Consider the following 25715-nt stretch of genomic DNA (forward strand, 5'->3'; position numbering starts at 1 on the left):
CAGCTCTACCAAACTGAATCAGCAGCAGGGTGTAAAGATGATTGTCTGCTTTTCCAGTGTTCAGGACTGCTGCCCCGTAGTTTTCTGCCTGAATTCGTTGATTCAGGTTCTTGTCATAGTAATTCAAGCAGTTCAAGCAGCAAACTCTAGGGGGCAGCAGCTCTGTAAACTGAAAAAGCAGATGAGCTTTCTCACACTCTCCCTCTCCTGCTGACTCACTGCAGGGATGCTCACCGGATGCTCTCACGAGTAATCACTGATTACTCGTGATTCACACCGGCGCACTTCCTCCTTTAAGCCGGAAGGAGGAAGTACGCCAGTGTGAGGCTTGCAACAGGACCAATAGAACACGTGCAAGCTCTTTGGAACACAGGGCAGATGGCGGAATTGTGGGTAAATAAGCCCTTGTATCCCCGCCGCACACCTGTGCCAATTAAACCTCATTTGAATCACGAGTAATCACTCGTGATTACTCGTAAGAGCATCCCTGCTCACAGTACAGGAGAGCTGCAGGTGTGTGTCCCGCCCCTCTTCATTAGTATTCACTGCACTCCTGGCTGGCATTCCTGCTCTCCATATGCTGCTGCAATGGCCAGAGTTAAGCTGCTGGTTCTTCTTTTATCATACACCTGTTGATCAGAGACAAGTAGGGGTGGGGTTCCTGTTTTTTTTTGTTTTTTTTGGGGGGGGGGAGGGGGGATTAAGGATTCAGCCATGCCACAGTTTGAAATGTTCCTGGGATGGGGACAGAGGATCTGAGGAGGCTTCTGTAGTGCTCAAAAAGTTACAGGAATAGGAGCTGAGCAGGGAGTGGGGAGGATCCTCTAACTGGCTGCCTTCAAGGAGACGCCACACTGAGAGCATCATAGGCTTGCTGCAGCCCCCAAATTGCTCAGTAGGGCAGACCTGGTCCCTGAAAGCCACAGCAACATCCTGTAAATCATCTGACTAGTTCAGGGCAACTAAAGTGCCACTGCCATGACAGAACACACTGCACTCTGGGCCGAATAGGTGACACTTTATCTGCTCCCTGCAGGGTTGCCTAGGCTCCCCCTGAGGGGAGAGCTGCACTGCAACTGGGAGGAGACCTGGGGGCCTGCCAGCCGGCTCTGGGCACTAGTGTAGCTTATCTTTTTGGCAGTGCCAGCCCTTTATTTTTTTGTCCTGCCCCACCGAGCTAATTTTTCGTGCCACCCAGCTTGGAAAAATTTCTGGGGGGAACCCTGGGGCCCATCTGCAATTCACTTTTTCACCTAGAGTTTTCTCCTAGGAGTTTATTTTTCATCTTGTATTTAGAATAACTTTTTAGCACTTTGCTATTGAAAAAGTACCAAAAAGTAGGTGGTAAAGTACCATCAAAACTATTTTTAGAATGTTCTTGCTTGCTGGTGATTTAAAGGGCATTTTACTGACAAATTTGAAAATATTACTTAGGAGAAAACTTGGGAGAACAAGTTAATTGCATATGGGCCCGGAAAAGGATGATGAACTCTACACTTCTACTCCAATTATAAAAGGAAAACAAGAGTAAGTAAAGAAAGCAAACTTTAAAAGTGGTGTTTTATGGAAGGACTGAGTATTTAGCACCTTCCTATATTTGTTAAATCAAGAAATGAATCGCTCTTTCTCGTCCACTGTAAACTAGGAATCAGGGTCAGGAAGATTGCTTACACAGCAAATTATTCTGCAATATTTAAAACATAATTCTTAATCAATTACTGGATTTTAGTCTGGCCACATGGAAAGCAATACTTTAATTTTCTAGGTCTGGAGGTACACTTTAAAAAATGTATAAAAGCAAGAATGGTGCTGTAATGTAGAACTGGCTAAACTTGTTCCTGTACCAAACAGTACCACCCAATGCAAAATATTTCTCTACATATTCAGTCGCCACATGACAAGCATTCCTCATCTGAACAATACTCCATAGTATAAAGCAAGGACATAAATCAGCAAGGATTTCTCATCACATGTAAGCAAAGACTACCGTATATGAATGCTAATCCAAACATTAAACAAATTCATTGAAGTGAACCGGTCAGCTGTTAAGATATATAATCCAACAGTACTTACAAGCAAACACCACAAGGTGACTGTAATAGTCTGTGCTAATCTGTTAAATGATGGGGTCCTATAATCCTTGACATGCTCTAAAGCTGGCTATGCATTGATAGATTTCCAACCAATGTTCCAAAACAATTGATTTATTTCTGAAAAGAATAGATTCAAAAGGATTTGAATCCTAATACACACTGCACATCAATTTCCAAGATATTCCAGATGGACAAACAAGCCCCTCCATACGCCAAACGGATGCGCTTACCATGACAGTTTTGCATTCGCTTTAAGGGACCCTGAGCCCTGAATAAAAATGAAATTTGGACTTACCTGGGGCTTCCTCCAGCCCCCTGTAGCCTGCGATGTCCCCCAATGTCCTCCTGGTACCTTCCGTGGTCCTGGTCCCGGCTCCGGTAATCCGACGACTGCTGCTTAAGTCGGCCGTGCGCGCCCCCGCCATGCACGTTGCGCGTCATCACGCTGGCCACCTTAAGAGTCCTGTGCATGCGTGGTTCAGTCTTTAAGAACTGCGCATGTGCAGGAGTCTTACGTCGGTCAGCGTTATGACGCGCAGTTTGCTCACACGCGGGCCACTTCAACCGAAGTCACCGATTTACCGAAGCCGGGACCAGGACCACGGAAGGGAGCAGGAGGCCGGGGGACCTCACAGGCTACAGAGGCTGGAGGAAGCCTCAGGTAAGTCCAAATTTATTTTTTGTGTAGCACTCAAGGTCCCTTTAAGTGTGAACCCGCTTCCACTCTGAACATGCAGCGTTTCGCCACATGCGAGCCGGATGGAGAAACACTTGCCTTTCAAATCGCATGCCAGTAGATGGCATGCAGCAGTATTCTGTAGCACACATCTGAATCCCTACAGCTATACATGGCACGGCAATAGCTATTGGGCTGCAGCTTCGCGGCAGCATAGGTACTGCGCCTGGTTAGGAAATGGCAACCAGTGGAAATAAGCCCTAAATGTAGACAAGATTGTCATTTGAAGATTGTGTATACAGCATTTAATGGGAATGGAGAGTAGAGAATTTTACTGATGCTATACAAGAACTTCGTAATAACTAGTGTTAGCTTATACCATTTTATTGTTACCTGCCACATTTTTCAGTAATAATACAAACAGATTCCTGCATTGCAATACCAGCTGTTGCATAAGTAAAATAGAAAAGGAATTCCTGGGAGAAGCTTAAGCAAAAAAGCAATCTTTGTTGTGTGTCACAGGCCAGCTGATGGATAGAAAAGAGAGAAAGGGCTCACCATATGGGAGATAGGTAGCTCTTTTTTATGCTGCCGCATAACAAGAAAAGAAGGTCACTAAGCCATTGATATTTGATTCCAGTTAAAAGGGAAACTACACCAGCTGGTCACATAAATTAAAAAGACCTAGTCACTCCTTTGGCCTTGAGGCTCTGAAACACAATTGACACCTGATGTGACCCCATTTGGATCAGTTATACTAGGCTCATATTGTGTAACACCTAATTGTTTAAAACATTAGACGAGATTAAAAGAGATGAAAAAAAAACCTCAGCAAATCATGATTGTTTTTTCCCCCCAAGCTACATGTCAAATGAACACTCAGAAATGCTAGCTTAACCACTTCCCGACCGCCTAACGCACAGAGGCGGCCGAGAAGTGGACCCCGCAAGGACCAGCTCATGCCCAAAGGCGGCGGTCCTTGTAGGGGCATGTGCGGAGCGATCCCGTCATCCGTAACGCGATCCTCCGCCGGCGCCTATCACCGCTCACCCGCCGCAACATCCCGCCGGCCATACGGAAGCGCCGGCGGGATGTTAACCCCGCGATCGCCGCATACAAAGTGTATAATACACTTTGTAACGTTTACAAAGTGTATTATACAGGCTGCCTCCTGCCCTGGTGGTCCCAATGTCCGAGGGACCACCAGGGCAGGCTGCAGCCACCCTATGTCGCACCCAAGCACACTGATTTCTCCCCCCCCCCCTGCCCCAGATCGCCCACAGCACCCCTCAGACCCCCCCCCTGCCCACCCCCCAGACCCCTGTTTGCACCCAATCACCCCCCTAATCACCCATCAATCACTCCCTGTCACTATCTGTAAATGCTATTTTTTTTTATCCCCCCCCCTGCCCCCTCCTGATCACCCCCCCCCCCCACCCCTCAGATTCTCCCCAGACCCCCCCCCCCCCCCCCCCCCGCCCTGTGTACTGTATGCATCTATCCCCCTGATCACCTGTCAATCACCCGTCAATCACCCCCTGTCACTGCCACCCATCAATCAGCCCCTAACCTGCCCCTTGCGGCCAATCTGATCAACCACCCACACCAATAGATCGCCCGCAGATCCGACGTCAGATCACCTCCCAAGTGCAGTGTTTACATCTGTTATCTACTCTAAACACCCACTAATTACAAATCAATCACCCATCAATCACTCCCTATCACCACCTGTCACTGTTACCCATCAGATCAGACCCTAATCTGCCCCTTGCGGGCACCCAATCACCCGCCTACACGCTCAGATTGCCCTCAGACCCCCCTTATCAATTCGCCAGTGCAATATTTACATCTGTGCTTCCCTGTAATAACCCACTGATCACCTGTCAATCACCTGACAATCACCCATCAATCACCCCCTGTCACTGCCACCCATCAATCACCCCCTGTCACTGCCACTCATCAATCAGCCCCTAACCTGCCCCTTGCGGGCAATCTGATCACCCACCCACACCAATAGTTCGCCCGCAGATCCGACGTCAGATCACCTCCCAAGTGCAGTGTTTATATCTGTTCTCTACCCTAAACACCCACTAATTACCCATCAATCACCCCCTGTCACTGCTACCTATCAGATTAGACCCCTATCTGCCCCTAGGGCACTCAATCACCCACCCACACCCTCAGAATGCCCTCAGGCCCCAGCCCTGATCACCTCGCAAGTGCATTGCTTGCATCTATTCCCCCCTCTAATCACACCTTGAGACACCCATCAATCACCTCCTGTCACCCCCTAGCACACCTACCCATCAGATCAGGCCCTAATTTGCCCCGTGTGGGCTCCTGATCACTCGGCCAAACCCTCAGATCCCCCTCAGACCCCCTTCCGATCACCTCCCCAGTGCATTGATTGCATCTATTTTCCCCTCTAACTACCCCCTGAGACACCCATCAATCACCTCCTGTCACCCCCCTAGCACTCCTATCCATCAGATCAGGCCCAATACAACCGGTCATCTAAAAGGCCACCCTGCATATGACCGGTTCCACAAAATTCGCCCCCTCATAGACCACCTGTCATCAAAATTTGCAGATGCTTATACCCCTGAAAGGTCATTTTTAGACATTTGGTTTCCAGACTACTCACGGTTTTGGGCCCGTAAAATGCCAGGGCGGTATAGAAACCCCACAAACTGACCCCATTTTAGAAAAAAGACACCCCAATGTATTCAGTTAGGTGTAGGACGAGTTCATAGAAGATTTTATTTTTTGTCAAAAGTTAGCGGAAATTGATTTTTGTTTTTTTTTCACAAAGTGTCATTTTTCACTAACTTGTGACAAAAAATAAAATCTTCTATGAACTCGCCATACACCTAACGGAATACCTTGGGGTGTCTTCTTTCTAAAATGGGGTCACTTGTGGGGTTCCTATACTGCCCTGGCATTTTAGGGGCCCTAAACCGTGAGGAGTAGTCTAGAAAACAAATGCCTCAAAATGACCTGTGATTAGGACGTTGGGCCCCTTAGCGCACCTAGGCTGCAAAAAAGTGTCACACATGTGGTATCGCCGTACTCAGGAGAAGTAGTATAATGTGTTTTGGGGTGTATTTTTAGACATACCCATGCTGGGTGGGAGAAATCTCTCTGTAAATGGACAATTGTGTGTAAAAAAAATCAAACAATTGTCATTTACAGAGATATTTCTCCCACCCAGCATGGGTATGTGTAAAAATACACCCCAAAACACATTATACTACTTCTCCTGAGTACGGCGGTACCACATCTGTGGCACTTTTTTACACCCTAAGTACGCTAAGGGGCCCAAAGTCCAATGAGTACCTTTAGGATTTCACAGGTCATTTTGCGACATTTGGTTTCAAGACTACTCCTCACGGTTTAGGGCCCCTAAAATGCCAGGGCAGTATAGGAACCCCACAAATGACCCCATTCTAGAAAGAAGACACCCAAACGTATTCCGTTAGGAGTATGGTGAGTTCATAGAAGATTTTATTTTTTGTCACAAGTTAGCGGAAAATGACACTTTGTGAAAAAAAAAACAATTAAAATCAATTTCCGCTAACTTGTGACAAAAAGATAAAATCTTCTATGAACTCGCCATACACCTAACGGAATACCTTGGGGTGTCTTCTTTCTAAAATGGGGTCATTAGTGGGGTTCCTATACTGCCCTGGCATTTTAGGGGCCCTAAACCGTGAGGAGTAGTCTTGAAACAAAAATGACCTGTGAAATCCTAAAGGTACTCATTGGACTTTGGGCCCCTTAGCGCAGTTAGGCTGCAAAAAAGTGCCAATCATGTGGTATCGCCGTACTCTGGAGAAGTAGTATAATGTGTTTTGGGGTGTATTTTTACACATACCCATTCTGGGTGGGAGAAATACCTCTGTAAATGACAATCTTTTGATTTTTTTTACACACAATTGTCCATTTACAGAGTTATTTCTCCCACCCAGCATGGGTATGTGTAAAAATACACCCCAAAACACATTGTACTACTTCTCCCGAGTACGGCGATACCACATGTGTGGCACTTTTTTGCACCCTAACTGCGCTAAGGGGCCCAAAGTCCAATGAGTACCTTTAGGATTTCACAGGTCATTTTGAGAAATTTCGTTTCAAGACTACTCCTCACGGTTTAGGGCCCCTAAAATGCCAGGACAGTATAGGAACCCCACAAATGACCCCATTTTAGAAAGAAGACACCCCAAGGTATTCTGTTAGTAGTACGGTGAGTTCATAGAAGATTTTATTTTTTGTCACAAGTTAGCGGAAATTGATTTTTATTGGTTTTTTTCACAAAGTGTCATTTTCCGCTAACTTGTGACAAAAAATAAAATCTATGAACTCACCGTACTACTAACGTAATACCTTGGGGTGTCTTCTTTCTAAAATGGGGTCATTTGTGGGGTTCCTATACTGTCCTGGCATTTTAGGGGCCCTAAACCGTGAGGAGTAGTCTTGAAAAGAAATTTCTCAAAATGACCTGTGAAATCCTAAAGGTACTCATTGGACTTTGGGCCCCTTAGCGCAGTTAGGGTGCAAAAAAGTGCCACACATGTGGTATCGCCGTACTCAGGAGAAGTAGTATAATGTGTTTTGGGGTGTATTTGTACACATACCCATGCTGAGTGGGAGAAAGATCTCTGTAAATGGACAATTGTGTGTAAAAAAAATTAAAAAATTGTCATTTACAGAGATATTTCTCCCACCCAGCATCGGTATGTGTAAAAATACACCCCAAAACACATTAAACTACTTCTCCTGAGTACGGCAATACCACATGTGTGGCACTTTTTTGCAGCCTAACTGCGCTAAGGGGCCCAAAGTCCAATGAGCACCTTTAGGCTTTACAGGGGTGCTTACAAATTAGCACCCCCTAAAATGCGAGGACAGTAAACACACCCCACAAATGACCCCATTTTGGAAAGTAGACACTTCAAGGTATTCAGAGAGGGGCATGGTGAGTCCGTGGCAGATTTCATTTTTTTTTGTCGCAAGTTAGAAGAAATGGAAACTTTTTTTTTTTTTTTTTTGTCACAATGTGTCATTTTCCGCTTACTTGTGACAAAAATTCATATCTTCTATGAACTCACTATGCCTCTCAGTGAATACTTTGGGATGTCTTCTTTCCAAAATGGGGTCATTTGGGGGGTATTTATACTATCCTGGAATTCTAGCCCCTCATGAAACATGTCAGGTGGTCAGAAAAGTCATAGATGCTTGAAAATGGGAAAATTCACTTTTTGCACCATAGTTTGTAAACGCTATAACTTTTACCCAAACCAATAAATATACACTGAATGGTTTTTTTTTTTATCAAAAACATGTTTGTCCACATTTTTCGCGCTGCATGTATACAGAAATTTTACTTTATTTGAAAAATGTCAGCACAGAAAGTTAAAAAAAATCATTTTTTTGCCAAAATTCATGTCTTTTTTGATGAATATAATAAAAAGTAAAAATCGCAGGAGCAATCAAATAGCACCAAAAGAAAGCTTTATTAGTGACAAGAAAAGGAGCCAAAATTCATTTAGGTGGTAGGTTGTATGAGCGAGCAATAAACCGTGAAAGCTGCAGTGGTCTGAATGGAAAAAAAGTGGCCGGTCCTTAACCTCCCTGCCGGTTATCCCGAGCTTAGCTCGGGGTAACCTGCCGCGGAGGATTCCTCAGGCCCTGCTGGGCCGATTTGCATAATTTTTTTTTTGTTACACGCAGCTAGCACTTTGCTAGCTGCGTGTAACTTACGATCGCCGCCGCTCCGCGCCGATTCGCCGCATCAGAGGGTGCCCCCCCCCCCCGAGACCCGTGCGCTGCCTGGCCAATCAGTGCCAGGCAGCGTCGAGGGGTGGTTCGGGACTCCCTCTGACGTCACGACGTCGATGACGTCATGACGTCGATGACGTCGGTGACGTCATCGCGCCCGTCGCCATGGCGACGGGGGAAGCCCTCCTGGAAATCCCGTTCAGAACGGGATTTCCGGATGGGTAAATGCGCCGGCGGCGATCGGCGCATTCGGGGGGACGCCGCAGGGAGGGGGGAAGCATGTAGCTAGCGCTAGGCTAGCTACATGCTATAAAAAAAAAAAATAATGCCAAAAAACACCCTCCCTGCCGTGCGCAGCAATTTTTTATAACGGCAGGGAGGTTAAGGGGGGTAAAGCCCTAGGTCCTCAAGTGGTTAACACACAGCTGTAATCAGAATAAGCATCGCTTACATGAAGTCATGTTATAAGCACTCAGCTGTAGACTCACCTGCATTTCAAGCAGAACATCAAGAACAAAATCTATCATTTTACCTTTCAAACAGATCAAAGTTAAACAACTACGTAGCAATAAAAGGCAGTTTCCTGTAAGCTTGGCCATACTGAAGGTTATAGTCAGCTTCTGTGGCTCAAGCTACACATCAAAGATAAAAGGACCTTTATTCCTCCACCTAACTTGCCTGTTGTAAGCCGCATCATAGTGCACAGGGCCGTGGAGTCAGTACAAAAATCATCAGACTCCGACTCCTCATTCTATGAAACCACCGAATCCTACTCCGAATCCAGGTACCCAATATTGCTCCGACTCCGACTCCTTAGTCTAATTTTTACAAAGACTATGGATTTGGTTCAAAAATCATCCGACTCCTCAGTTTACTGAAACTACCGACTCAGACTCCAGATACCCAAAATTGCTCTGACTCCACAGCCCTGTGCACCACGCCATCATCCTTCCTCCCATCTCTATAGAAACAGTACACAACGATCTGGTATACTCAGGCAACGTGTCATTACAGTGCTCATTACACACTGTGTTACTTGCAGGTTCATGTTCAGTCCTGACAGGCGACACTGATTGCATGCACATTTAGTGAAATATCTAATCTGAACTTGAAATATGCTGGGGGGGGGGGGGGGGGGGGGGTGAGGTAGAAAAAATAAGATGGTGTATTATCTCACGTATAACGGATCAACGTTTAAGAGTAATCAAATATACTCACAAAGCCGGGTTGCACCAAAGGCAACCACGTAGTGTCGCATGTGGGGAAGTACCGTCCCCACTCGGCCTTGTGATAGCACTTTTGTGGTCGCAGCGCCTTGGAAAAAAAACACCTGCCAAGGTGGTGTCCCCTATTCCTAAGGGAGAAACAGCACACGATGGGGGGTAGGAGGTGCCCTGGTGGGTACTTGCTGTAATGCTTTAAAGGGAAGGTCCAAGCAAAATAAAAAAATGAGTTTCACTTACCTGGGGCTTCTACCAGCCCCATGCAGCCACCCTGTGCCCTCGTAGTCACTCACTGCTGCTCCAGTCCCCCGCTGGCAGCTTGCCGACCTCGGAGGTTGGCAGGACGCATTGCGTACATCTTTACGCATTCCCGCTAGTGCAGGAACATTAACACATACATTTGTACGCGTTAGTGATGCAACGCGTAAAAATTTATGCATTAAACCAGTAACGCGTAAAAATGTATTTGTTAATGTTCCTGCACTAGCTGGAATGCGTAAAAATGTACGCAATGCGGCCCGCCGACGTCGGCAAGCTGCCAGCGGGGGACTGGAGCAGCAGTGAGTGACTACGAGAGCACAGGATGGCTGCATGGAGCTGGTAGAAGCCCCAGGTAAGTGAAACTCATTTTTTTATTTTGCTTGGACCTTCCCTTTAACCTCCCTGGCGTTCTATTAAAGATCGCCAGGGGGCAGCGCAGCGCTATTTTTTTTTATTTTTTTTTCAATCATGTAGTTAGCCTAGCGCTAGCTACATGATGCCCCCCTCTCTTCCGCATCCCTCCCACCCCTCCGATCGCCGCCGGTGCTGTAAGCCATAAAGAAATCCCATTTTGAAACGGAATTTCTTTTAGGGCTTCCCCCGTCGCCATGGCGACACACGTCGTGACGTCATCGACGTCGTGACGTCACAGGGAGACCCGATCCACCCCTCAGCGCTGCCTGGCACTGATTGGCCATGCAGTGCACAGGGTCTCGCCTGGGGGGGCCCTGCATCGCGGCGGGTGGCGGCGATCAGGTGAGACACCCAGCAAGCAAAGTGCTTGCTGCGTGTTTAAAAAAAAAATTATTCAAATCGGCACAGCGGGGCCTGAGCGGCGACCTCCGGCAGTAATGGACGTATTAAGTCGTCCATACCGCTAAGGAGGTTAAAGTCCTAGCAAATCTAGCATGGTTCTGCATTAAGCATGGCTAACGCCTGAGGGAAGAACCGGTTCATGTGCCTAGAAGTTTTAGTTGAGGCTGACCAGAATCTTACTCCTGAAGGCATGCGCTGGAAGATGGAGTGAGCTGGGTGAGAGGGGTCTGAGGCAATCTTGGTCGCTCACATTCTGCGAGCGGGCTCCCCTGCGGGTGCAGTGGCTGCATCCTTTATTGAGATATATATATTTCATTGTAACGATCGGTGTAACACAGAGAGGGTCTGATTATCGGTGATCTGCAGTATCACCGAGAATGCAGAATATACCCGATTATTGATGATCTGCAGTAACACCGATAATCAGATATATCTACTAACCTCTGGACACCAGAGATGAGAGTGTTTGGTGCAACAGTAATACTTTGAGGAAAGCACCCAGGGAATGGGAGCAAGACAGAAGGATCTACTGTGATGGGTTAGCTTCCTTCCACGAGCCTGCTGCTCCCCAAGGGGCGGAGCCAGGCTGAGACAGTGGGAAGGACAGAACGTGAGTGACACCAGTGGAGGAGTGTCACTGACAGATCTGTGAACTATCTCCTAACAGTGGAGATAGTTCTCGAGGTCGGACAAGCCAGGTCGTAAACACACGGACAGATAAAGTACAGAGACAGTAGGCAGATACAGAATCCAGAGACTAGCCAGGTATCGGCAACAGAGAATCAGAAATACAAGGTACAAAATCAGAGATCAGGAGAATGGTCAGGAATGCAGAAAGTCATAACAGATAATCAACAATGTCTAAGCTTGAGTGTGAGCTCCAAGATTCTCACACTCCAGGACTAACTAGATCATACAAATAATACAGATGGTACAGAGTTCCTAGACTAAGGTGTGAGATCCGTAGCCGTCAACACCTAGGAAACTAGTCTAGATAACAATACAGATAGTAACAGAATTCCTAGGCTAAGGTGTGAGTTCCGTGATCATCAACACCTTTGGAAACTGACTAATAAACACAGATACTGACAAGGTCTGAGTGCTACCACGTAGTGATCGCAACGCCCGACACCCGAGAAATGACCAGCACCCAGTATATATACACCAGCGCTCTCCAGCGCCTCCCCTAAGTGCTGGACCAATGAAAGTTGCTGCAATTGTCAGCTGACCGGCCTGGTCAGCTGACCCTCCTCTGACTGCCATAAAGGCCCTGCCTCTGTGCGCGCGCGTCCTCCTAAACCAGTGTGGACTATCAGTCCCAGCCACACCAGTCATGTGTTGTAATGTTGCTACTGTATTGGATGCGGAATCCGCCGCCACGCTGTCTGAGCGTGCGGCGTTTCCTCTGCATTCCGCCTTTCTGAGAGAAGCAGGCCTATGCGAGCAACTAGCCGCATTGGACGCGGAATCCGCCGCCCTGTAGTTAGAGCATGCAGCGGTTTCTCCGCCCCAACTGCCATGTCAAACGCGGAATCAGCCGCCTCACTCTGAGTATTGGCGGCGGCTTTTCCGCGTTTTCTCACAGTACTCCCCCCCCTGAGGAGTGGACTACGGACAACTCCTACCAGGTTTCTCAGGATATCAAGTGTGGAACTCCCTTCTCAATTTGTCCGCATGCATGCGACACTCAGGTACCCATGTTCTCTCCTCTATACCATACCCCCTCCAATGAACCAGATATTGTAGTGAATTCTGCACTACTCGTAAATCTAAAATTTTCTCTACTTCATACTCAGGTTGGTCATCTACCATCACAGAAGGAGGAGGATTGGTACCCACATGGACTGCTGGCTTAAGCAGGGATACATGAAAAGATCTTACACCACGCATGCTAGCAGGAAGATCGACGGCATAAGTAACATTGTTGATCTTCCTGGTCACAGAAAAAGGGCCCACAAACCTGGGACCTAACTTGGCCGAGGGTTGTTTCAGGGTCAAATGATGAGTGGAGACCCAGACCAGATCTTCTGGTCGGAACTTCCACTCCAAGGATCGTTTCTTGTCAGCTTGACCTTTCTGACTTTGAAAAGCCTTTTCCAAGTTGCTTTTCACGATCCCCCAAATGTTTTTGAACGACTTTTGCCAAGCCTCCAGAGCTGGAAACGGAGTGGAAGCTACTGGCAATGGGGAATACTTGGGCAACTTTCCAGTTACCACCTGAAACAAAGAGAACCCAGAGGAAGCGCTTTTCAGATTATTGTGCGCAAATTCTGCATACGGCAAGAACTTGACCCAATCAGTTTGCGCTTCAGCAACATAACACCTCAAAAATTGCTCCAAAGACTGATTAACCCTCTCTGTCTAACCATTGGTCTGTGGGTGGTAGCCTGAAGAGAATGACAGTTCCATGCCCATTTGATGGCAAAATGCCCTCCAAAATCTAGAGACAAATTGGACTCCCCGATCCGACACGATGTTTTCCGGAATGCCATGAAGTCGGAAAACATGAGTGATAAAAAGATTGGCCAACTCCTGGGCCGAGGGGAGTCCCTTCAAGGGCACAAAATGGGCCATTTTGCTGAAACGGACGACTACCACCCAAATGATCGACATGCCTTCAGACCTAGGAAGCTCACCTACAAAATCCATGGACAGATGGGTCCATGGTTCACTCGGGGTGGGCAAAGGCTGAAACGTTCCCACAGGTGCCAGACGGGAGGGTTTACTTTTAGCACACACTGCACACTCTCTGACATACTCCTTGCAGTCTGTTGCCAAAGAAGGCCACCAAGCACATCTACCAATCAAGTCCTGTGTTCTGGAGGCCCCTGGATGTCCAGCATTCTTGTGTGAATGAAACATCTAACACCTGGAGACGAAAGGGCAGTGGCACAAACATAACCCCTTCAGGCATTCCTTCCGGGACATCCTGCTGGAAGGGACCTAAGGTCTCCGTCCAGTCTTCCCAAGTCTCCGTGGCTCCCAGTACTACTTTCTGTGGCACAATGGGTTCAGGTTCTGAGGGCTGTGCTGTCTCTGGCTCAAAACATCTGGACAAGGCATCTGCCTTAATGTTTTTACTACCAGGAGTATACGTAATTACAAATCTAAACCTCGAGAAAAACAGTGATCACCGAGCCTGACGGGGACTCAATCTCTTAGCCCCCTCAATGTATTCCAAATTTTTGTGATCCATGTAGACTGTAATCGTATGTTCTGCTTCTTCTAGCCAGTGACGCCATTCCTCAAAGGCCAACTTAATGGCTAGAAGCTCCCTGTTACCTATTTCGTAGTTTTTTTCTGCTGGCGAAAACCTCCGAGAGAAATAGGCACACGGGTGTAACCTTCCCTGCAGCCCAGAGCGTTGAGACAGCACAGCCCCTACCCCAACTTCTGAGGTGTCAACCTCTACAATGAATGGATAGGAGGTGTCCACGTGTCTCAATATGGGTGCAGAGCAAAACAGTTCTTTCAGAGTGGAGAAAGCGGTCAGAGCTTCGGGGGACCAATGGTTGGTATCTGCCCCTTTTTTAGTGAGACTGGTGAGGGGTGCAATGACAGTGGAGTACCCCTTTATGAACCTTCTATAGTAATTTGCAAACCCGAGAAATCTCTGAAGAGACTTGAGACCTACTGGTTGGGGCCATTCCAAAACAGCAGAGACTTTGGCGGGATCCATAGAAAGGCCTGAGGTGGAAATTATGTTCCCAAAAAAGCAACAGATGTTACCTCAAAAATGCATTTCTCCAATTTAGCATAAAGTCTGTTTTGTCTGAGCTTGTGTAACACGAATCTGACATGAGCCCTGTGCTCAGAGAGGTTGTCTGAGAAGATCAATATGTCATCCAGGTAAACTAAGACAAATTTACCCAACACCTCTCTGAAAACTTCATTAATGAGTTCCCGGAAGACGGCCGGGGCGTTACACAACCCGAAGGGCATCACCAGATACTCATAATGCCCGTCGGGTGTGTTAAAGGCCGTCTTCCATTCATCGCCCTCCCTGATCCGCACCAGGTTGTATGCACCTCGTAAATCCAATTTTGAAAAAATCTTAGCCTTGGTGACTTGAGTGAATAAATCGTCTATCAAAGGTAATGGATAACGATTTTTGACTGTAATTTTATTCAGTCCCCGGTAATCAATGCATGGCCGAAGGCCTCCGTCCTTCTTCACAAAAAAAAACCCCGCTCCGGCAGGTGACCGAGAAGGACGGATGAACTCTTTCGCTAAGTTTTCACGGATATACTCTTGCATGGCCACCTTTTCTGGCCCTGACAGATTGTAGAGATGACCTCTAGGGGGCATACAACCTGATCGAAGATCAATCAGGCAATCAAAAGGGCGATGTGGGGGTAATTTATCGGCAGCTTTGGGACAAAACACGTCCAAAAACTCTGCATATTGTTTGGTTTGGCCTAAGGTCACCTTCGCTAAACAATGACGAAAACAGTGGGCTGACCAGCTGGCTAGCTGACCGGTAGCCCAGTTTAACTGAGGAGAGCGAAGGTGCAACCACGGCATGCCAAGGATGACTGTGGAGGTTGTCATGCGCAACACAAAAAACTGCAATCTTTCCTGATGCAACACCCCTATAGTGACTTCCACCTCTGGTGTCTGAGACAGAGAATGTTTACGCTGTAGTGGGGAATTATCCACTGCTGTAACCTGTATAGGTGGTTTTACCGGGGTAAATGGAATACCCAATTTTTTAGCAAATTCGTAATCAATAAAATTAGCCGCTGAGCCTAAGTCAATGAAGGCCTCAGAGACCTGATTTATACTCCCATGTAATCATACAAGGAAGGAGTAACCACTTATCCTCTAGGGGTAAAAACTTCACACCTAGGGTATCACCCTCAATAGCTCCTAGGCAATGGCGTTTCCCGACTTTCTAGGGCAATTTCGTACTCTATGTCCCCCCTCAGCACAATAAAGACACAAATGCTCAGAAATCCTGCGTCTCTGCTCCATCTGAGACAGTTTTGACCGACCAATCTGCATTGGCTCGGAGGGAGGAGAAGCGGGCGGAGATGTAGTCACCGGGGTTGTATCATAGGTCAACATTTTAACATTGTCTCTGCCCCTGGTCTGCTTTTGATATCGTAACCTACGATCAATCCTGATTGCCGATGAAATGGCCTCATCGACAGTTTTAGGTTCGGGCAGACTTAACATTAAATCTGAAACCTCATATGATAACCTTGATAGGAAACAGTCTAAAAGGGCATAGGTGTCCCACCTGGCTGAAACTGGCCATCTCCTAAATTCTGCCGCATAATCCTCGACCGGACCCTTGCCTTGACGCAGTAACTTGAGCTTCCCCTCAGAAGTCGAGGCAATGTCTGGATCGTCGTAAATTATTGCCATGGCCTTAAAAAATTCATCTACAGAGTTTAAAGCTGCATCTCCGACGGGCAGACTGTATGCCCAGGTCTGGGAATCGCCTGATAACAGAGTCTTAATAAATGTGACCCTTTGGGTCATGGTTCCTGAAGATCTAGGTCTTAACTCAAAATATGACAACACTCTACTCCTAAAATTTCGAAAGTCAGATCTGTGACCAGAACATTTTTCAGGTACAGACATACGTATGTCTGTGCTAGGAGGGGATCGCACTTCATCCACTGCCGTCTGAAGGGTACGCAGAGAACCGGACAAAGCATCAATCATAGCTTTGTGATTACCCAGTACTTGATTGATGGAGTCCACCGAAGTGGTAAGTGCGCCCAGACGGTCAGTGTGTGCGTCCATTTGTATTTTTGGGTCTGGCGTTCTGTAACGATCGGTGTAACACAGAGAGGGTCTGATTATCGGTGATCTGCAGTATCACCGAGAATGCAGAATATACCCGATTATTGATGATCTGCAGTATCACCGATAATCAGATATATCTACTAACCTCTGGACACCAGAGATGAGAGTGTTTGGTGCAACAGTAATACTTTGTGGAAAGCACCCAGGGAATGGGAGCAAGACAGTAGGATCTACTGTGACGGGTTAGCTTCCTTCCACGAGCCTGCTGCTCCCCAAGGGGCGGAGCCAGGCTGAGACAGTGGGAAGGACAGAACGTGAGTGACACCAGTGGAGGAGTGTCACTGACAGTTCTGTGAACTATCTCCTAACAGTGGAGATAGTTCTCGAGGTCGGACAAGCCAGGTCGTAAACACACGGACAGATAAAGTACAGAGACAGTAGGCAGATACAGAATCCAGAGACTAGCCAGGTATCGGCAACAGAGAATCAGAAATACAAGGTACAAAATCAGAGATCAGGAGAATGGTCAGGAATGCAGAAAGTCATAACAGATAATCAACAATGTCTAAGCTTGAGTGTGAGCTCCAAGATTCTCACACTCCAGGACTAACAAGATCATACAAATAATACAGATGGTACAGAGTTCCTAGACTAAGGTGTGAGATCCCTAGCCGTCAACACCTAGGAAACTAGTCTAGATAACAATACAGATAGTAACAGAATTCCTAGGCTAAGGTGTGAGTTCCGTGATCATCAACACCTTTGGAAACTGACTAATAAACACAGATACTGACAAGGTCTGAGTGCTACCACGTAGTGATCGCAACGCCAGACACCCGAGAAATGACCAGCACCCAGTATATATACACCAGCGCTCTCCAGCGCCTCCCCTAAGTGCTGGACCAATGAAAGTTGCTGCAATTGTCAGCTGACCGGCCTGGTCAGCTGACCCTCCTCTGACTGCCAAAAAGGCCCTGCCTCTGTGTGCGCGCGCGTCCTCCTAAACCAGTGTGGACTATCAGTCCCAGCCACACCAGTCATGTGTTGTAATGTTGCTACTGTATTGGATGCGGAATCCGCCGCCACGCTGTCTGAGCGTGCGGCGTTTCCTCCGCATTCCGCCTTTCTGAGAGAAGCAGGCCTATGCGAGCAACTAGCCGCAATGGACGCGGAATCCGCCGCCCTGTAGTTAGAGCATGCGGCGGTTTCTCCGCGCTCCGACTGTGCCCCAACTGCCATGTCAAACGCGGAATCAGCCGCCTCACTCTGAGTATTGGCGGCGGCTTTTCCGCGTTTTCTCACATTCATCTATTTAAAGAACTGCAGCTCTCAGGAGGAGATCTCACCTCAGCTCTCCCACGGAATCCCAAGGACTTGTGGGCTGGATGACTCATTCCCACAGAAGAAGGCTGTGTTATGTAAACAGCAAGGAAAGGGAATAGATGCTGATGCAGTTTGCAAGGTCACATCAGGATTTAAACAATCAATTACTTCTCAATTAGTTTTACTAGTCACAGCCAACAAAGTTTTCTTTATTTATAAATGGTTATGGGGTTCGTAGGCACCCAGCTGCGCTCCCCAGAGTGGTCCTTTGAAACCCAGTGCTGCAGGTATTAATTCCTTGCTGCAAATAGTACAAACAATCAGGATTTTCTGGAAAGGGAATCTTCGTAGAATTTCTTGGCTCAAAATGCAAATACAGCAAAGGGCAGTGATGAGTCAGTGCTAAGATTTAACTCTGGATTCCCCCACTGCCGCCAGCAAAGTTCCACCACAAGAACTTTGTATTAAAAAAATAAATCTTAAGTAACTGCATTTTGCTGTTAAGAATAAAAAGCAGTCACAGAACAGGAAATAATGTCAAATATTGCAGCATGTTGCAGAATACGGCAGAGATATGCAATTGTATATCAGCACTAAAATGCTAGAAATATAACTGCTCATAAGTCATACTTTATTGTAAAAGAATAATCCTTTAAAATAAATATGTTGGCATGACAATTTCTGCTTCAACCAACTAACGTTACATACATGCACATTGGCTCTTCTAAAAATAAAACTGTACCACAATTAAAGCTGTTAACCAATAAAAAAAAGGTAGAAATTACAGTTTTGTACGCAGTAGAGAGGAATGGCAGCGCATCTGAACCAAGCTGCACCTGACTGACACTAGCTGCATAGCTGCAACTGCGCTCGTTACATTTGAAACAGGTGCTACACACCTACACTAATGGAGGAGGTTCGCTTCTAAAATAATTTGCATGCAAAGGATTTCATACTAGACCCTTCCACCTCCCAACTAAAGCCGTTACCGACTGTTCATTTTAAAGTCTTTTCATTCTTGTCAGTACTTAAAAAAAACCTGTAACAAAAAAAGTTCCCCTGGGGGGTACTCGCCTCAGGAGGGGGAAGCTTCAGGGTCCCAATGAGGCTTCCCCCTCCCCTGTAGCTGCAAGCAGTCCAGCGCTGGCTCCCACGAAGTGTCCCGGAATCCTCCCTCGACAAGCCTGACAAGCGCTGATTTATTTACCTTTCCAGGCTCCAGCGGGGGCGCTGTTGCAGCTCTCCGCACTGCGCCTGCGCAGTAGAGCGGCCTGACACTGATCGGCTATTTCCGTCTATGTTCGAGTGGAGAGCCGATACTGGACTGCGCTGGAGCGGTAAATATTCACAAATAAATGTTTGGCAATTATGAATGGATCAGTTGCAGAAGACACGGGCACCATGGATAGAATTGCTAATGTACAGGTTTACAGGGTTTAAAGCGGTTAGGTTTACAGGGTTAGATGTACTGCTCTTGAAACATGTAGGTTAAAGGGATACTGTAGGGGGGTCAAGGGAAAATGAGTTGAAGTTACCCGGGGCTTCTAATGGTCCCCCACAGACATCCTGTGCCCGCGCAGCCACTCCCCAATGTTCCGGCCCCGCCTCTGGTTCACTTCTGGAATTTCCGACTTTAAAGTCTGAAAACCACTGTGCCTGCATTGCTGTGTCCTCGATCCCGCTGATGTCACCAGGAGCATACTGCGCAGGCCCAGTATGGTCTGTTCCTGCACCGTGCGCTCCTGGTGACATCAGGGGAAGCGAGGACACGGCAACGCAGGCGCAGTGGTTTTCAGACTTTAAAGTCTGAAATTTCAGAAGTGAACCGGAGGCAGGGCCGGAGCATCAGTGAGTGGCTGCATGGGCACAGGATGCCTGCGGGGAACCATTAGAAGCCCCGGGTAACTTCAACTCATTTTCCCCCGACCCCCCTACAGTATCCCTTTAATGAGAATGAAAAGTTCTTTATTACTAACTTCATTTTCTTAACCCCAATACTAATATTTGCTTGGTGCATAGATCTAACTAAGGTTTCTGTTATTTTCTCTTCCTTTGTTTATTTTTGATTTTGTTTACAGAATTTTTTTTATCAAGTAAAAAAAAAAAAAAAGTTTACTACTACTTTCTGTATTCATTCTCCGCAGGTACAACTGTGTAATCATGCTCATACCGCGTTCTCTTACTCTGTGAAGGTGAGGTTTTAATTCAATAAAATACTTAGAAAATGAGAGAGACAGGGATATTATAAACCGTGGCTTCATGGCTTAAATACAAGACATGGACCCCACAGCAGACTTTAGATGGAGCTCCTGACCTGGGCACAGAGAATGACATTCTCCAGCTGCCCTCCCTATGGGCTCTGTGTACATGTGAATACCCATGGATTTCCCCTTTCTCCACACTGCATTCATTCCACACATCCTCCCTGAACTCCACCTCTTGATTTAAATACAAATGTCTGGTAATCACAGGATGGGGGAATAAAGAAAATGAAAAGAATTTAACATAATAAGGAATTCCTGTGTCCCCTTGCTCCCATGGCAGCCGCTATAACTCTTGCTATGCCCCTGTTTATACGGACGGCTACATTAAAAAAAAAAATATATCCTTAGTACTGGCATATGATATAAGCAGATATAAGTCTTGTTTTACAAACCCTGTGATTCTTTTGTGATAATTATGCTTAGGTATTTAAACCGAAATACAACCTGCAGTCTATACGGATTTGATACGCTTGGATTCTTCCTGATGAGACAGCGGAGTGTGCCTTGTAGAAATGTAACAGACAAGATGAACACATCAAAAGGGATAGGCGAGTATCAGCCCATATAAAGTCATTGCAGGCTTCACCTCATCCATTTTTGTCCACTGACTGTTCCTTCAAAAATATAGGGCAGCAGACCCACTGTGAATGCAGCATAAAACCTAACTCATTTTACACAAAAAAATAAAAAGGTCTTACTTGCCAATTTATGCTTTAATTGTAAATGAATAATGATACAATAAAAAATAGAGATCAGTTTTATTACAGAGACAGGAGCCCAGCAGAAGTCTGTCAATAGCCAAAGGTCTGCTGTGTGACGGCTGGTACTACCTAGTTTGAGAGTGGCTTGGCTCCCATTTATTTATTTATTTGTGTTAAAATGTGTGCACCAGATCGTGACCAAGCCAGATAGAAATGGCTGTAATGGCAGCAGACCACTGACATTTTACAGGCTTCCCCTGCACTCCAGGACCTGCAATACAGTTTTTTCATCATACAAGAAAGAATTAGAAAGCAAGACCTGCTTAGTATTATTATTTCAATGGGGGAAACTTGCTGTCAATGTTTGGCTTAGGGCCGTTCTCACTAAGGTGATTAACGGGCGATTCCTGCTTAGGGCCGTTCTCACTAAGGTGATTAACGGGCGATTCCTGCTAATCACCGAAGCGCTAGTGCTATCCTAGCGCTATGGCAGTGATCTCACTGCCGCAATTGGCGGTGATCGCAGGCAATCAGCGCCAATAGTTTTTTGCTATTTTGGGGAGCCACACCCCCTTTAGCACCTCCCTTTCCTTAATAACTTATTTAAAGAGACACTGAAGCGAAAAAAAAAATATGATATAATGAATTGGTTGTGTACTATGAATAATTACTAGAAGATTAGCAGCAAAGAAAATATTCTCATACTTTTATTTTCAGGTATATAGTGTTTTTTCTAACATTGCATTATTCTATAATACGTGCAGATTACACAACACTCAGCATTCAAAATGAGTCTTAAGGCCCATACACACGTCGGATTTTAGCGAACGACCCGTCGTTTGAACGTTCCGTCGTTCGGACGTTTTCGCGTCAAATCCGACGTGTGTACAGACTATCGTTCGGGTGATAAGACTGGTTACCAGCGATCCGCCCGGCGGATCGTTGGTAACCAGTCTTATCACCCGAACGATAGTCTGTACACACGTCGGATTTGACGCGAAAACGTCCGAACAACGGAACGTTTTAAACGACGGGTCGTTCGCTAAAATCCGACGTGTGTATGGGCCTTTTCAGAGCAGTCTGTGGTAATGACCTCTCCTCTAGCAGAGGAAAAGTAAATAGTCCAGGAACAGTTGAGATAATAAAAGTCAGATAACAGCCCTCTCCAGGACTAACTTAGTCGGAGAGCTTAATTGCTTTTTTGCATAGAGATAACAACTGGAGTTTCTCAACTCTTCCTGTACTGGAAACAATTAGACTGATGTATCTGATCTTAATGTTTTATTTCTTAGCTGTACTACACATACAAATCATAATATCATATTTTTTTTTCGCTTCAGTGTCTCTTTAAATGTCCTAACTAGAGGTGATGTGCCTAGATATATATGTATTTTTTTCTCTTGTTACTGGCCCTTGTGGCCAGGGTTTTAATCCAGTGCACTCCCTCCTTTCTCTGTTTGTGTTTTTTGTCAGCATGCACACAGCTTATGCTGGTGTATGTGCATGGTGCGCATGGATACATTACGTTAGCTCCCTTGTGCGATAGGTATGATGCGCTATATGTCCCAGGAGAGGACGTCAGGATGTGTGCTCCTAATCCCTAGATAGGTTTGATGCAATGAATGTTTGCATATCTGCACTATGCATGTTACAGGGCTAGAGTTAGGACACCTACGATTACCTGGGTACTTCTGCGCAGTGTAGGTAACTAAGCAAGAGAATGGATTGCCTGGATGAGTGAATCTGTGAATGCATTTGTTTGAGCATTTGCACGTGAGTGTGCAAAAGGTTAATTTGTTTTTTTAACTGTTTCAGGCAGAAAAAGACTTAAAGGAACACAGCTTAGTTATTTGTATGTTTGGCACTGTACATACATGTCTTTCTCATCATATCACATATCACTTCAGGTATCCTTTAAGCAGGGATGCTCACCGAGGTTACCCACAAGTAATCACAACTGATTACTCGTGATTCAAATAAGGGTTAATTGCTGCAGGTGCAGGGATGGATGCGGTGGGGTTAATTACCTATAATGCCGTCGTCCGCCGTGCGTGTCAACGCGATTGCAAGCTTCCTATTGGTCGCGTTGCAAGCCTCGCTATGGTGCACTTCCTTCTTCCGACTTGAAGGAGAAAGTGCGCCATAGCGAGGCTTGCAACGCGACCAATAGGATGCTTGCAATCTCGACGCGCAGGGTGGACGGCGGCATTATGGGTAATTAACATCCAGCCCCACACCTGCAGCAATTAACCCTTATTTGATTCACGAGTAATCAGTTGTGGTTAACCTCGGTAAGCATCCCTGCCTCTAAGCTGCTTGTGTAGTGTAGAACATGCTTTGTCAGTGGCATAAGTATCAGTAAAAATACAGTAAACTTCTTGTGCATGGCAATTTTACACATTTTGTCCACAAGAGATGACAAACCTGAATGCTTTCTACATGCGAGGTTCTGGCTTTCAGTTTCTCACAGGAAAAGCTACTCCAGGTGTCCATTAATCCTGCTACAAATATCACATGACAAGATACATAACAGTTGTCCAATGGAAAGGAGGTTGGAGATGGAGAAAGGGTCCGACCACAATTTATGACTCAAGATTGTATACACACAAAAGGCATTTTCAGAGCAGACAAAACAATGAAGCCAGATATGGGGCAATTGTAGCAAAGCAAGATGTAAAAAGCTTGCACAGGTTTCCATTACTACAGATGAAAGTGCACATAAGTAACTGGATAGCTTCACTTGACTTAGAACACTCATATCATGAAATTGATTACCGACACTTCCTAAGTTCCAGTTCTAAGGCATGAACCATGACCACAAACTGGCATAGTACAGAAAAGCTGCATTTTCTAAAGGGAAACGATATCCTCCGTTTTAACCAACCTTAGAGGTTTTAATCACCGTCTATTTCTCAGGTTGCTGTGTTTATATATTGAATGTAAAAACGAATCATCATATGAAGATGGTCAATGAAATAATAATAATTTCATGTTAATACTTATAGTATGTTAATTTCATGCAGTCTGCCATTGCACCAATGAAATGCAATAGCTGATGAATTTCATTGATGCAATTCCAAGCTAAATAAATTTGTATAAAAACAACATTAAAATGATCAAACGAACCTCCCTCTAAACTGTGCACACTGTGGGGGATAAAACAAGCATTTATTAACCTAGGTGGGCTGCTCCGTACTCCCCTACGCCCATATAGAAGCCTCCATCTTCTCTCTCCCCTCCCTGACAGCCAAAGGATCGCACTGGTTATTTGTATTTCTCTGGGCGCGCAATGCATGTCCGAGACGTGTGATGCATGCCGCGAGATGTAGTTATGCTTGGAGATAATCTGTAGCAACATCAATGAGAAATGCATCTCCCATCATACTTTACGTGGTTGGGGACATACAATAGGCAAGCTGGAATCTGTGGATTGTGCATTAGGGGAGAGAGAAGATGGAGGCTTCTATATTAGGGGGCTACAGAGCAGCCCCCTTAGTTAAGTATATGCCTGCTTTATCCTCCACTGCGTTCACAGTTTACAAACTTCCCTTAGGTCTACTCAGATACCATTAAGTCTGTATTATTATATTATTAGCATCTCACTGACCATCTCGAATTATGACCATCCAATTTGTCTGCAACAGAAGCTTCTTCTCTTTTTTTTCCATGTTTTAAAGATTAAAAATAGGAACAGGAAGTGAAAAACTACAGAGAACAGCCTTTTCATTCACATAAATGGATCAGAAAAGAGGAACATAAAGTGGAAACATTTATAGTCTATAGTTTTAGTGCAAGCGTACATGTGCTTTTCACATTACTACGACTTCAATGCGTCATGTACAAGTATAGCCGGAACACAAAAAAAGCTCATGTGAAAAGCACCTGTGCACTAGCTCTTACAGGCATTAGGGTCGCAAAACCAAAAAAAAAAAAAAAAAAAAAAAAAAAGGGTTAGTGTACTAGTACTTTTTTTTATAGTTTTCCATTCAGTGGTATTGCTACTATATCACATATAATCGTAAATGGTGGCAAATTTCACTTCTGAACATTGCTTTACCGTTCATCAGTCACTTTGCTTAGCACTAACAATTGTGTACCTAACCGAGACGACTGACTGGTTAAATGAAAGGACACCTAAAGTAAGAGGGATATGGAGGTGGCCATATTTATTTCCCTTTAAACAATACAAATTGACTGGCTGCCCTTCTGATCCTCTGCCTCTAATGGCTGATTCACACTGCAAGAGCTTTTTAAGTGCTAGTTATTTGAAAAGCTCTGGTTAATGCTATGGGGGATTTTGAAAAAAACACATTGCTCCAGTGAGAGCCCACATAGCATTATATTAGCAAGAGCTTTTAAAATCACAAAGTGCTTAGAAAAGCTCTTGTTGTGTGAATACGCCCAAACGCTTTTAGCTACAGACCCTGAACAAGCATGCAGATCAGGTACTCTGACTAAAGTCAGACTGGATTAGCTGCATGCTTGTTTCAGGTGTGTGATTCAGCCACTACTGCAGCCAAAGAAATCAGCAGGATGCCAGGCAACTAGTATTGTTTAAAAGGAAATAAATATGGCAACCACCATATGCCTCTCACACCAGTGTCCTTTAATAACCGAAGATATAGTTGGAATTCATGTTCTAAGGAACTTACATACCAGTATTTGTAATGAGAACTTGTGGTTGTCTTCACTTCCCAAAAACGTTCCAGGACAGAGAGGAGTTCACCACTTATTCGTCATGCAAGGAGGATGTTTTCAACCTGAGGAAAAATGTAACAGTTATTCACCATAAACCCAAATATACCAATAACAGTATATAATTT

General features: G+C 45.6%; 1 protein-coding gene across 6 annotated transcripts in view; it reads right to left on the minus strand.

The window, feature by feature from the left end:
- The window catches only part of CUEDC1 (CUE domain containing 1), a 228980-nt gene that overhangs the window by 149316 nt on the left and 53949 nt on the right, over positions 1-25715 (minus strand). For all 6 annotated transcript variants that reach the window (XM_068269335.1, XM_068269338.1, XM_068269339.1 and 3 more), the window contains exon 2: positions 25549-25652. The gene's annotated coding sequence lies outside the window, so the exon portion shown is untranslated. The remainder of the gene's footprint in view (positions 1-25548; positions 25653-25715) is intronic.

This window comes from Hyperolius riggenbachi, chromosome 2, assembly GCF_040937935.1.
Source record: "Hyperolius riggenbachi isolate aHypRig1 chromosome 2, aHypRig1.pri, whole genome shotgun sequence".
In the NCBI taxonomy this organism is placed as follows: domain Eukaryota; kingdom Metazoa; phylum Chordata; class Amphibia; order Anura; family Hyperoliidae; genus Hyperolius; species Hyperolius riggenbachi.